This window comes from Sciurus vulgaris (assembly GCF_902686455.1).
Source record: "Sciurus vulgaris genome assembly, chromosome: 5".
In the NCBI taxonomy this organism is placed as follows: domain Eukaryota; kingdom Metazoa; phylum Chordata; class Mammalia; order Rodentia; family Sciuridae; genus Sciurus; species Sciurus vulgaris.
This window is the reverse complement of record NC_136465.1, coordinates 84,490,999-84,503,615: the sequence shown is the minus strand read 5'-3', so window position 1 is coordinate 84,503,615 and position 12,617 is coordinate 84,490,999. Positions and strand designations below refer to the sequence as shown.

General features: G+C 38.2%; 1 protein-coding gene across 7 annotated transcripts in view; it reads left to right on the top strand.

The window, feature by feature from the left end:
- EPS8 (EGFR pathway substrate 8, signaling adaptor) overlaps nucleotides 1–12,617 on the top strand; it is a 171,808-nt gene that overhangs the window by 104,486 nt on the left and 54,705 nt on the right. The window lies entirely within an intron of this gene.

Below are 12,617 nucleotides of genomic sequence, written 5' to 3'. Positions count from 1 at the left end.
AACCCAGGGCCTCACGCATGCTAAGCAAGTGCTTTACCACTGAGCCACAACCCCAACCCCAACATTTTTTTTTATTTTTTTTTATTTTTTATTTTATTGTAAACAAATGGGATACATGTTGCCTCTCTGTTTGTACATGGCGCAAAGGCATACCATTTGTGTAATCATAAATCCACATACAGTAATGTTGTTTGATTCATTCTGTTATTTTTTTCCCTTCCCCCCACCCCTCCCACCCCTCTTTACCCTCTATACAGTACTTTCTTCCTCCATACTTGCCCCCCTCCCTAACCCTAACTCTAACCCTAACACTAACCCTTCCCTCCCCCCCATTATGTGTCATCCTCCACTTATTAGCGATATCATTCGTCCCTTGTCTTTTTGAGATTGGCTTATCTCACTTAGCATGATATTCTCCAATTTCATCCATTTGCCTGCAAATGCCATAATTTTGTCATTCTTTATGGCTGAGTAATATTCCATTGTGTATATATACCACAGTTTCTTTATCCACTCGTCAATTGAAGGGCATCTAGGTTGGTTCCATAGTCTGGCTATTGTGAATTGAGCAGCTATGAACATTGATGTGGCTGTATCTCTGTAGTATGCTGATTTTAGATCCTTTGGGTATAGGCCAAGGAGTGGGATAGCTGGGTCAAATGGAGGGTCCATTCCAAGTTTTCTAAGGAATCTCCACACTGCTTTCCAGAGCGGCTGCAGTAATTTGCAGCCCCACCAGCAATGTATGAGTGTACCTTTCTCCCCACATCCTCGCCAACACCTGTTGCTTGTACTTTTGATAATCGCCATTCTAATTGGGGTGAGATGGAATCTTAGGGTGGTTTTGATTTGCATTTCTCTCATTACTAGAGATGTTGAACATTTTTTCATATGTTTATTGATTGCTTGTACATCTTCAGTGAAGTGTCTGTTCATTTCCTTAGCCCATTTGTCGATTGGATTATTTGTATTGTTGGTGTAGAGTTTTTTGAGTTCTTTATAGATTCTGGAGATTAGTGCTCTATCTGAAGTATGATTGGCAAAGATATTCTCCCACTCTGTAGGCTCTTTCTTCACATTACTGATAGTTTCCTTTGCTGAGAGAAAGCTTTTTAGTTTGAATCTATCCCAGTTATTGATTCTTGCTTTTATTTCTTGTGCTATGGGAGTCCTGTTGAGGAAGTCTGGTCCTAGCCCGACATGTTGAAGATCGGGACCTACTTTTTCTTCTATAATCTGCAGAGTCTCTGGTCTGATTCCAAGGTCCTTAATCCATTTTGAGTTGAGTTTTGTGCAGGGTGAGAGATATGGGTTTAGTTTCATTCTGTTGCATATGGATTTCCAATTCTCCCAGCACCATTTGTTGAAGAGGCTATCTTTTCTCCATTGCATATTTTTGGCGCCTTTGTCTAGTATTAGAAAGTTGTATTTATTTGGGTTTGTGTCCGTGTCCTCTATTCTGTACCATTGATCTACCTGTCTATTTTGGTACCAGTACCATGCCGTCTTTGTTACTATTGCTTTGTAATAAAGTTGAAGTTCGGGTATTGCGATACCCCCTGCTTCATTTTTCCTGCGAAGGATTGCTTTAGCTATTCTGGGTTTCTTATTCTTCCAGATGAATTTCATGATTGCTTGCTCTATTTCTGTAAGGTACGTCATTGGGATTTTAATTGGGATTGCATTGAATCTGTATAGCACTTTTGGTAGTATGGCCATTTTTTTTTATTTTTATTTATTTTTTATTTTTTTTTATTTTTTATTTATTTTATTTTATTTTTTTTTTAAGTTTTTATTTTTTTATTGTAAACAAATGGGATACATGTTGTTTCTCTGTTTGTACATGGCGTAAAGGCATACCATTTGTGCAATCATAAATTTACATAGAGTAATGTTGTTTGATTCATTCTGTTATTTTTTCCCTTCCCCCCACCCCTCCCACCCCTCTTTACCCTCTATACAGTACTTCCTTCCTCCATACTTGCCCCCCTCCCTAACCCTAACTCTAACCCTAACACTAACCCGTCCCTCCCCCCCATTATGTGTTATCCTCCACTTATTAGTGATATCATTCGTCCTTTAGTATGGCCATTTTGACAATATTAATTCGGCCTATCCAAGAACATGGGAGATCTTTCCATCTTCTAAGGTTTTCTTCGATTTCTTTCTTTAGTGTTCTGTAGTTCTCATTGTAGAGGTCTTTTACCTCTTTTGTGAGATTGATTCCCAAGTATTTTATTTTTTTCGATGCTATGGTGAATGGGGTAGTTTTCATAATTTCTCTTTCTGAGGATTCCTCACTTATGTATAAAAATGCATTGGATTTATGAGCATTGATCTTGTAACCTGCCACTTTACTGAATTCACTTATGAGTTCTAACAGTTTTCTGGTGGAATTTCCTGGTTCCTCTAAGTATATAATCATATCATCCGCAAATAGGGATAGTTTGAGTTCTTCTTTTCCTATTCGTATTCCTTTAATTTCCTTGGTCTGTCTAATTGCTCTGGCTAGAGTCTCAAGAACGATATTGAATAGGAGTGGTGAAAGAGGGCATCCCTGTCTTGTTCCAGTTTTTAGGGGGAATGCTTTCAGTTTTTCACCGTTTAGAATGATATTAGCCATGGGCTTAGCATAGATGGCCTTTACAATGTTAAGGAATGTTCCCACTATCCCTATTTTTCCTAGTGTTTTGAGCATGAAGGGGTGTTGTATTTTATCAAATGCTTTTTCTGCATCTATTGAAATAATCATGTGGTTCTTGACTTTAAGTCTATTGATATGGTGAATTACATTTATTGATTTCCGGATGTTGAACCAACCTTGCATCCCTGGGATAAAACCCACTTGATCGTGGTGCACTATCTTTTTAATATATTTTTGTATGCGATTTGCTAAAATTTTATTGAGAATTTTTGCGTCAATGTTCATTAATGATATCGGTCTGAAATATTCTTTCCTCGATTTATCTCTGTCTGGCTTGGGGATCAGGGTAATATTGGTTTCATAGAATGAGTTTGGGAGGGTACCCTCCTCTTCTATTTCATGGAATACTTTGAGAAGTATTGGAATAAGCTCTTCTTTAAAGATTTTGTAGAACTCGGCTGAGAACCCATCTGGTCCCGGACTTTTCTTTGTTGGTAGGCTTTTGATGACCTCTTCTACTTCATTACTTGAAATTGTTCTATTTAAATTTTGTATGTCCTCCTCGTTCAATTTAGGCAATTCATATGTCTCTAGAAACCTGTTGATGTCTTCGACATTTTCTATTTGGTTAGAATATAGATTTTCAAAATAGCTTCTAATTATGTTTTGTATTTCAATCATGTCTGTTGTGATATTTCCTTGTTCATTCCGAATTTTGGTGATTTGGGTTTTCTCTCGTCTTCTCTTTGTTAGAGTGGCTAAGGGTTTATCAATTTTGTTTATTTTTTCAAAGAACCAACTATTTATTTTGTCAATTTTTTGTATAGTTTCTTTTGTTTCAATTTCGTTGATTTCAGCTCTGAGTTTAACTATTTCCTGTCTTCTACTACTTTTGGTGTTGGTCTGTTCTTCTTTTTCTAGGGCTTTGAGCTGAAGTGTTAGGTTGTTTATTTGTTGATTTTTACTTCTTTTATTGAATGCGCTCCATGAAATAAATTTTTCCTCTAAGTACTGCTTTCATAGTGTCCCAAAGATTTTGATATGATGTTTCTTTGTTCTCATTTACCTCTAGGAAGTTTTTAATTTCCTTCCTAATATCTTCTGTTATCCATTCATCATGTAATAGCATATTGTTTAATCTCCAGGTATTGGAGTAGCTTCTGTTTTTTACTCTTTCATTTATTTCTAACTTCAAACCATTATGATCTGATAGAATACAAGGTAGTGTCTCTATCTTCTTGTATTTGCTTACATTAGCTTTGTGACATAATATATGGTCTATTTTAGAGAAGGATCCATGTGCTGCTGAGAAGAAAGTGTATTCGCTCTTGGTTGGATGGTATATTCTATAAATGTCCGTTAAGTCTAAATTATTGATTGTGTTATTGAGATCTATGGTTTCTTTGTTCAATTTTTGTCTGGAAGATCTGTCCAGTGGTGAGAGAGGCATGTTAAAATCACCTAGTATTATTGTGTTATGGTGTATTTGGTTTCTGAAATTGAGAAGGATTTGTTTGACATACATGGATGAGCCACTGTTTGGGGCATAGATGTTTATGATTGTTATGTCTTGCTGATTTATGGTTCCCTTAAGCAGTATGTAATGTCCTTCTTTATCCCTTTTGACTAGTTTTGACTTGAAGTCCACCTTATCTGAAATGAGGATGGATACCCCAGCTTTTTTGCTGAGTCCATGTGCATGATATGTTTTCCCCCATCCTTTCACCTTTAGTCTATGTGTATCTCTTTCTACGAGGTGAGTCTCTTGCAGGCAGCATATTGTTGGATCTTTCTTTTTGATCCAATCTGCCAGTCTATGTCTTTTTTTTTTTATACAAATATATCTTACTTTATTTATACAATGAGTACTTAAGATAAATAAAATATATAATTTTGTCAATTTAATTTGCTACCTTTTTTTTCATGTTCTTTCATTTTTTTTTATTTTATTTTTTTTATTGTAAACAAATGGGATACATGTTGTTTCTCTGTTTGTACATGGTGTAAAGGCATACCATTTGTGTAATCATAAATTTACATAGAGTAATGTTGTTTGATTCATTCTGTTATTTATTCCCTTCCCCCCACCCCTCCCACCGCTCTTTACCTTCTATACAGTCCTTCCTTCCTCCATACTTGCCCCCCTCCCTAACTCTAACCCTAACACTAACCCTTCCCTCCCCCCCATTATGTGTCATCCTCCACTTATTAGCGATATCATTCGTCCTTTGGCTTTTTGAGATTGGCTTATCTCACTTAGCATGATATTCTCCAATTTCATCCATTTGCCTGCAAATGCCATAATTTTATCATTCTTTATGGCTGAGTAATATTCCATTGCATATATATACCACAGTTTCTTTATCCACTCATCAATTGAAGGGCATCTAGGTTGGTTCCACAGTCTGGCTATTGTAAATTGAGCAGCTATGAACATTGATGTGGCTGTATCTCTGTAGTATGCTGATTTTAAGTCCTTTGGGTATAGGCCAAGGAGTGGGATAGCTGGGTCAAATGGAGGGTCCATTCCGAGTTTTCTAAGGAATCTCCACACTGCTTTCCAGAGTGGCTGCACTAATTTGCAGCCCCACCAGCAATGTATGAGTGTACCTTTCTCCCCACATCCTCGCCAACACCTGTTGTTGCTCGTATTCTTGATAATCGCCATTCTAATTGGGGTGAGATGGAATCTTAGGGTGGTTTTGATTTGCATTTCTCTTACTACTAGAGATGTTGAACATTTTTCCATATGTTTGTTGATTGCTTGTAGATCTTCTTCTGTGAAGTGTCTATTCATTTCCTTAGCCCATTTGTCGACTGGATTATTTGAATTCTTGGAGTAGAGTTTTTTGATTTCTTTATAGATTCTGGAGATTAGTGCTCTATCTGAAGTATGATTGGCAAAGATATTCACCCACTCTGTAGGCTCTTTCTTCGCATTGCTGATAGTTTCCTTTGCTGAGAGAAAGCTTTTTAGTTTGAATCTATCCCAGTGGTTGATTCTAGATTGATGAGTTCAGGCCATTAATATTCAGGGTTATTATTGAGATATGATTAGTATTCCCGGTCACTTGGTTCATTTTATTTATTTATTTATTTATTTTGAGACGACTTGGTTCTTCCTTTATTTGACAATTCCTTTAGGATGGTTCCTCCCATTGCTGATTTGTTTCTTTGTTTTTCATCTCTTCCTCATGGAATATTTTGCTGAGAATGTTCTGTAATGCTGGCTTTCTTTTTGTAAATTCTTTTAGCTTTTGTTTATCATGGAAGGATTTTATTTCATCATCAAATTTGAAGGTAAGTTTTGCTGGGTATAAGATTCTTGGTTGGCATCCATTTTCTTTCAGGGCTTGAAAAATGTTGTTCCAGGCCCTTCTAGCTTTTAGGGTCTGGACTGAAAAATCTGCTGATATCCGTATTGGTTTCCCCCTGAATGTAATTTGATTCCTCTCTCTTGCGGCCTTTAAAATTCTGTCTTTATTTTGTATGTTGGGCATTTTCATTATAATGTGCCTTGGTGTGGGTCTGTTGTAATATTGTATATTTGGAGTCCTATAAGCCTCTTGTACTTGATCTTCCATTTCATTCTTCAGATTTGGGAAATTTTCTGATAGTATTTCATTGAATAGATTGTTCATTCCTTTGGTCTGTTTCTCTAAGCCTTCCTCAATTCCAATAATTCTCAAATTTGGCCTCTTCATGATATCCCATAGTTCTTGGAGATTCTGTTCATGATTTCTTACCATCTTCTCTGTTTGTTCAACTTTGTTTTCAAGGTTAAATATTTTATCTTCAATGTCTGATGTTCTGTCTTCCAGGTGTTCTATTCTATTGGTTATGCTTTCTATGGAGTTCTTAATTTGGTTTATTGTTTCCTTCATTTCAAGGATTTCTGTTTGGTTTTTTTTCAATATCTCTAACTCTTTATTGAAGTGATCTTTTGCTTCCTGTATTTGCTCTTTTAACTGTCGATTGGTGCGATCATTCAGTGCCTGCATTTGCTCTTGCATCTCGTCATTTGCTTCCCTGAGCATTTTAATTATGTACATTCTGAACTCCCTTTCTGTCATTTCTTCTGCCATGCTGTCGTTGGGTTTCATTGATGTAACATCTAGATTTGTTTGCAGCATTTTCTTTCCTTGTTTTCTCATATTGTTCAGGTATCAGTTGACCGCTGTGATATTGCAGATTTCCTCTATTGTCTTATAATATCCCTGAAGATTTCTATTATATCCCCTCTTAGTCTTCAGTAGCCTGAAATCTTGGAGGAAGTTGATAATGCAGTGCTCCACAAGGGAGCTGACTCCCTAGGGGTGGTGGCCTTCTGGTGGGGTATATTCCCTGCTAGTGGGCAGAGGTACCTTCACTTGCTGATGAATGGTCATCCAGAAGGGAAGTAGGTTGTGGGCTGATGCAAGACCAGTTTGGGCCTGTGTCTCTGATTTTACGGTCCTTTTGGGAGAACCTCACCCAACCGGGAGGAGTCACCCGGTGGGGAGGTCTCGCTGGTTGGTTTTCCTCCCAGAGGTTCCGTTCAATTCACAACTACCGCCTGGGCTGGGCAGCCTTCTTCTGCAGTGTTCCCAGGGACCCGGACCTACCTCCTGGGCCTGGAAGCCTCACCCTTCGCAAACGAATCTCCTTCGGCTGCCTCTCCTCAGAGAAGCTGCCTGCAGTCCTGGAGCCTTCGCTCCGCCCCTCAGTTTGTCTGTGGGGCCCTTCCACCAAGAAGCCGTCTAGGACCCTGCTCTGCACTTTTCGCCTGGCTATGCGGACCCTCCTCTGAGCAGCCACCTGGAGCCCCTTACAATCGCTCGGAGTCCCAGTGACCCGCCACACGCCTTTTCCTCCGGCAGCCACCTGTTGTTCCGTGCGGTCGCTCTAAGACCAAGTGACCCACCACGCACCACTTTCTCCACCAGGCAGTCACCCAGAGATCTGGTGCGTCACGAGTCCCAAGAACTCACTGTGCACCTTCTTGTCCCGACTGCCTCCCGTAGCCCTGGTGCAGTCACTTCGAGCCCAAGCACCCCGCCGCGCTCCTCCTCCTTCTCCAGACAACCCCCCTATGTTCAGGAGCGGATGCTCTGGGACCAAACCACTCACCACGCTGTTCCACCGGATAGCCACCCAGAGCCCTGGCGCAGCTGCTCCAATTCCAAGCGACGTGCCGAGCCCGTATTTCTCCTTCTCCTCTGGGCAGCCCCCTGTGTTCAGGGGTGGTCACGTTCAGTCCAAACAGCTCACCAAGCACCTTCTCCTTTGGGCAGCCTCCCAGAGCGCGGGTGGGTTGCGCCGAGTCCAAGCGCTGTGGTGAACAGCCCCCTCTTCAATGCTCCCAGCTGTCTGCGATCACTGCTCCGGCGGGGGGAGGGGCGCCTCGCCAGCAGTTCTACTTTGCAAAGATCCCTGCTTTCGGGGCTACTGCCCTGTCCGGGGGATACCGCCCCGTCCGGGATGCCCGCCCAGTGGGAAACACTCACCCGGCTGCTTTGAGTTGGTCCCAAGTCTCTCAATATCTCCTTTTCTTGAGTCCTGAGTCCTGAGTCCACGCTGCTCCTCCGGATAGCCGCCCGGAGCCCTGGCGCAGCTGATCCAATTCCAAGCGACGTGCCGAGCCCGTATTTCTCCCATTTTTTTTTTTTTTTAAGGAGAAGTATAATCCTCTCACATGTTACCACAGATCCAAAAGTCTGTTTTCAGACTACTAAGAAAGGAATAAGGATGAAAAAAATAGGACTCACCTGTAAATTCTAATGTTTAAGACAGCTTTATAAAAATCTTAGATCCAAGGATTGAAAATCTTTAACTGTTAGGCAGTACATTTTTATTTCCCTTCCTTTTACATTTAAAGTGAACTGAGGCTCTGTTTAAGATTAGATGAATTGTCAGATCACGTAAGTTTAAAAAATCTAATTATGAGAAAGCTTGTCAATTTTGTGTAGTGTGATGAAAATGAACAGTATGAAAGTAATTCAGAGAATATGACCTGGGGTGTAAAAGGGCAAATGCAGGAGGCATTTATGAGGAAGAAAGATGAGTAGCTATGTGTGGGGTTTAGAATAAGAGTTTTAAGTTCCTTGAACTTGCACATATTGTTTCATTCTTATTTGTGTCTAATAACCCACTGCTCTCTCTAAACACGTGGTACACACACACACATGAACACTGTGCTTTCCCTCTTAAACAGATTCCAAAATCTCAGCAAATGATGGAATGAATAGCTAGAGAATGACATGGAGAAACATAATTGTGTTTTGAACAAACCTTTGCAAGAAACAAATTCTTGAAGTCTTTTTAGTTATCTTTGAGAGTGTTTAGCCTCCCAGTCTACATACTTTTAACTTTCTCTTTGTAAACTAGAAATTTGATGATTTATAATACAATACTTCCTTGAAATTTATGCATTTTCTTTAAAAATTCTCCTTTCACAATTATTAAACTAATTGAATAGTCTCTCCAGGATTAATTACTATTTTAGTTAATATATTATATTAACATAATGCATGAACTTCTGTGGATCATGAGAATACTATTCAGTGTACTAGATTATGAATTTTCACAATGATAGTCATAGTTTCTCACATACTGACCACAGGCTAGTTACTGTATCAGAGGTTTTCTTTCTTTTCCATATTGTTTTTTTCATGAGAACCCTTTGCAGGACTGACACATAATGTCACTCCAATGGCTCCTACTAAATGTGCCAAGAGAGGCAGACTGGGTTAGAAAGCCAGGGGATTTCTCTTCTACCAATTGCTGTTTTGGGCAAATTATTTAACCTAATACTTCCAGTTTCCTTATCTATGAAATAGTAATGATAATAACACTGTAACAATTGTTTTTAAGCTTATGGTTGGTACTACTCCTAATAGCACTCTAGAGAAATTTTTATATAAGTACTCTAAAATGTATTGTTTTATGTCACAGTGCATCTCTTTTTTGGTATATGTTAATTGTTCTAGGAAAACGGTTAACCTGTGCTGTAATTTTAATAACTCTATTTTGCCATTTCTTCATTATTATACCAGAAAATTCCACACCAGCTTGTAAAAGGCTGTGCATAATTTACATCCCTGACAAAACATAACTCTTGCTTACCAAAAGAATATTCATGTCTTTCTCCTCCACTTATTTCATAACAGTAAAATTTCATTTAGCCACTGATATCAAGGAATTGGAGATTTTACATATTTTTTTTTCAGTTAACCTGTTTGTCAGGTTTTAAACACTAAAATTTTAAGTTATTTTTAAGGAAAATATTGGTAAAGTGTATTAAATACTCCCTTCCCTCCAGGTGTGGCACGTCTATTCCTTTTTGGTGACTTAGAGGGTCACCTGAGTGCCCACTGTGTATGCACTGTGATGTTCCCAGAGGCTACATTTCTTACCTTTGCTCCAGATCATTCATTAATTTTCCTTTTTGAATATTTGGGTCTGCTTTTCCCATGTTGCCGCATCCCTGTTATTATCACATGTCTTCTTGTAGCGTTGCTTCTGATATCTGTGGGCTGGGAAACTAGAGAGAAATTCTGGTTAGTAAATAGGTTCTGAGTGTGAATTAAGACATTTTCTCATTATATTTATATGTTACAACATCTCCAATGACAGCTCAGAGGACTTCTTTAAGTATGGGTTTTCAGCTGTTCTGTATAGCTAAACTTTTTAGAAAAGTAACTTTCCTTTATAGTAGATATTACAAAATTTGGAATGTAGCCATTTACTACAAATAATCAGCTGCTTAAAGCCATCTCATCTCAGAGAAACTCAAGTTTCAAGAAATTACCAGCCAGTAATACTTTATTTTCATTATCAACATTTACAGTCAATCTGAGATTCCTGTTATCAGAAAGTCTAATAATATTGGGCAAATACGATATCCAATATCGTATATCCATATGATACACTCTTCTCAAGCCTCATTTTAGCTGTGAGTTTAAAATTCTGTGATACAACAAGTGAAAAAATACACTTGTATTTTTCCTGCTGGTAAGAATTGAGTGTAGGAAACCTGTAACTATGAATCACAATTTCTGTGTTACTGAATTTATTGTAGACTTTCCTGAATTTCTTCACAGTGCTCAATAACTTTTTTGTAGCAGTATTCCTGAATGTGCCACTTTTCTTAGCAAACATCCTGTCTCACACATTTTTGTTTTCATACCTATCTTTCTTTTTCTGTCCCTGTCTCTCCTGATCTTGGTTTAAAGCTAGTCCCTCTAATTATAATAATTGAAACCAAAACAATCTGTTACGTGTTCAAGTGGCCATTTAAAAGTTAAAACCCATTTCTCCTTTCTCACTCCTCTTTATAGTGTGTATTTTACTAACAGAAAACTTTCAAAACTTTTTTTTAAAAGAGCAAAAACAGTCTGTTTTTTGGAAATTCTTAAGAAGTAAATGACTCACAATTACACAGCATGAAGAAATTGGGCATTGTTAGAGTCGAACTCAGCTTAATAGAGTGTGCCAGAGCAGGTGACTCAAAAAGACAGTTTGGCAAATTTCCCAAACTATCTAAAAAAATGTAAAGCTGATTTTCTCCTCGTGATGCAAGCCATTCAAATGAGTAGTTGAACAGGCCAGTAAAATTAATTCTTAAATAACATAGTTTTGTGAAAATGAGCTTGTTTGTTTCCTGAAGTGGTCTCTTGCTTCAGATACTGATTTGTCAAACTGATTTTAGTTGCCTTATGTATTATCGCTCATTGTTTTTCACTGTTCCCGCCAAGTGCCTCACCTCCATGGAAATTGCACACTGTATGCAATAGCATATCAACTCAACAATGCTAAAATGACACATAAAGAATTGTTATAATTGATTACCAAATACACCTAAATTTGTTGGTTTGGGTTTGGGTATTCCGGCCTATAGGATAAAGTTAACAGAAAAAGCAACGAAACACAACCAGGGTTACTATAAGCAGGTAAAGTTTGTTCTAAGCTATAACTGTTAAAGAGACACCGAGGTGGGGAAGGTGGAAAGACACTGACTTATTATGCTTATATTGGGAGGTGAGAAGCTTATAACACAATAAACTGAAAACTCTACTACCAGATTTACTCATTTATTGTTTGATATGCCATTTGATCATGATTTACAATTTTGATTTGGATAGGAAAATTTTCTGCTTGAAAGAGTTGGCATACAGTAGATGAATTGGCCTTTATATGAATTGTTGGAGTACTAGTGGTTTTTAACCATGGATGCACCCCAGATTCACGTGGAGTGCCTCTACAAATCAGTGCGCAGGGTGGGACCCACACAGTGCTTTTCAAAGTTCATTTTCATGGGCAGCCAAGAATGAGAACCATTGTTAGAGAATGGTGACTTCAGTAGAGGCTTTATCTTGAGTGGCACTGAAAGACTTCATTTAGGCTTTTTACACTGTTTTAAGGCTTGCGGGAGATTTTTCAGCTTAGGAGTAATTACTCTCGGCAACTAGTGAGTACATGATTCTCATAAAATGGAAATGTATTGCAATTTACCTTTTAGGGAGCTTTTTTTCAGAATTGCCTGTTAAAATGTTAATATTAGCCTTCATTCATTGACTTAAATCATCAGAACTACTAATTTATTTGTAAATCTATTTTATGGCATTTATACATTTGTAGAATCTTTAAAAGGTCATTTTCTATAACATGCTTCTTATTTATTGTATAATATGGGAGAGAAACCCTAAAATGGGTCTTACTTTGGAATATTAGGAATTACACTTACCTTCAAGGCAATCACATTGCTCAGTTGATATCATACTATTTACAAATGCTATTAAATAGTCCTTTGGTTTCTGTAAATTATGTTTCTGTGGGGTTGAGAAACTGCAGCAGGAAAACTGAGGGGATGAATGCTTACAACTTCATAATGAGAAAATCCAAGTATGAATATTCAGTATTTTTGGTCTCAGCCATGTTTGCCATTCTGGTATCCAAAAGACCCAGTCAAGCATTCAAACATCCTGGAACCACC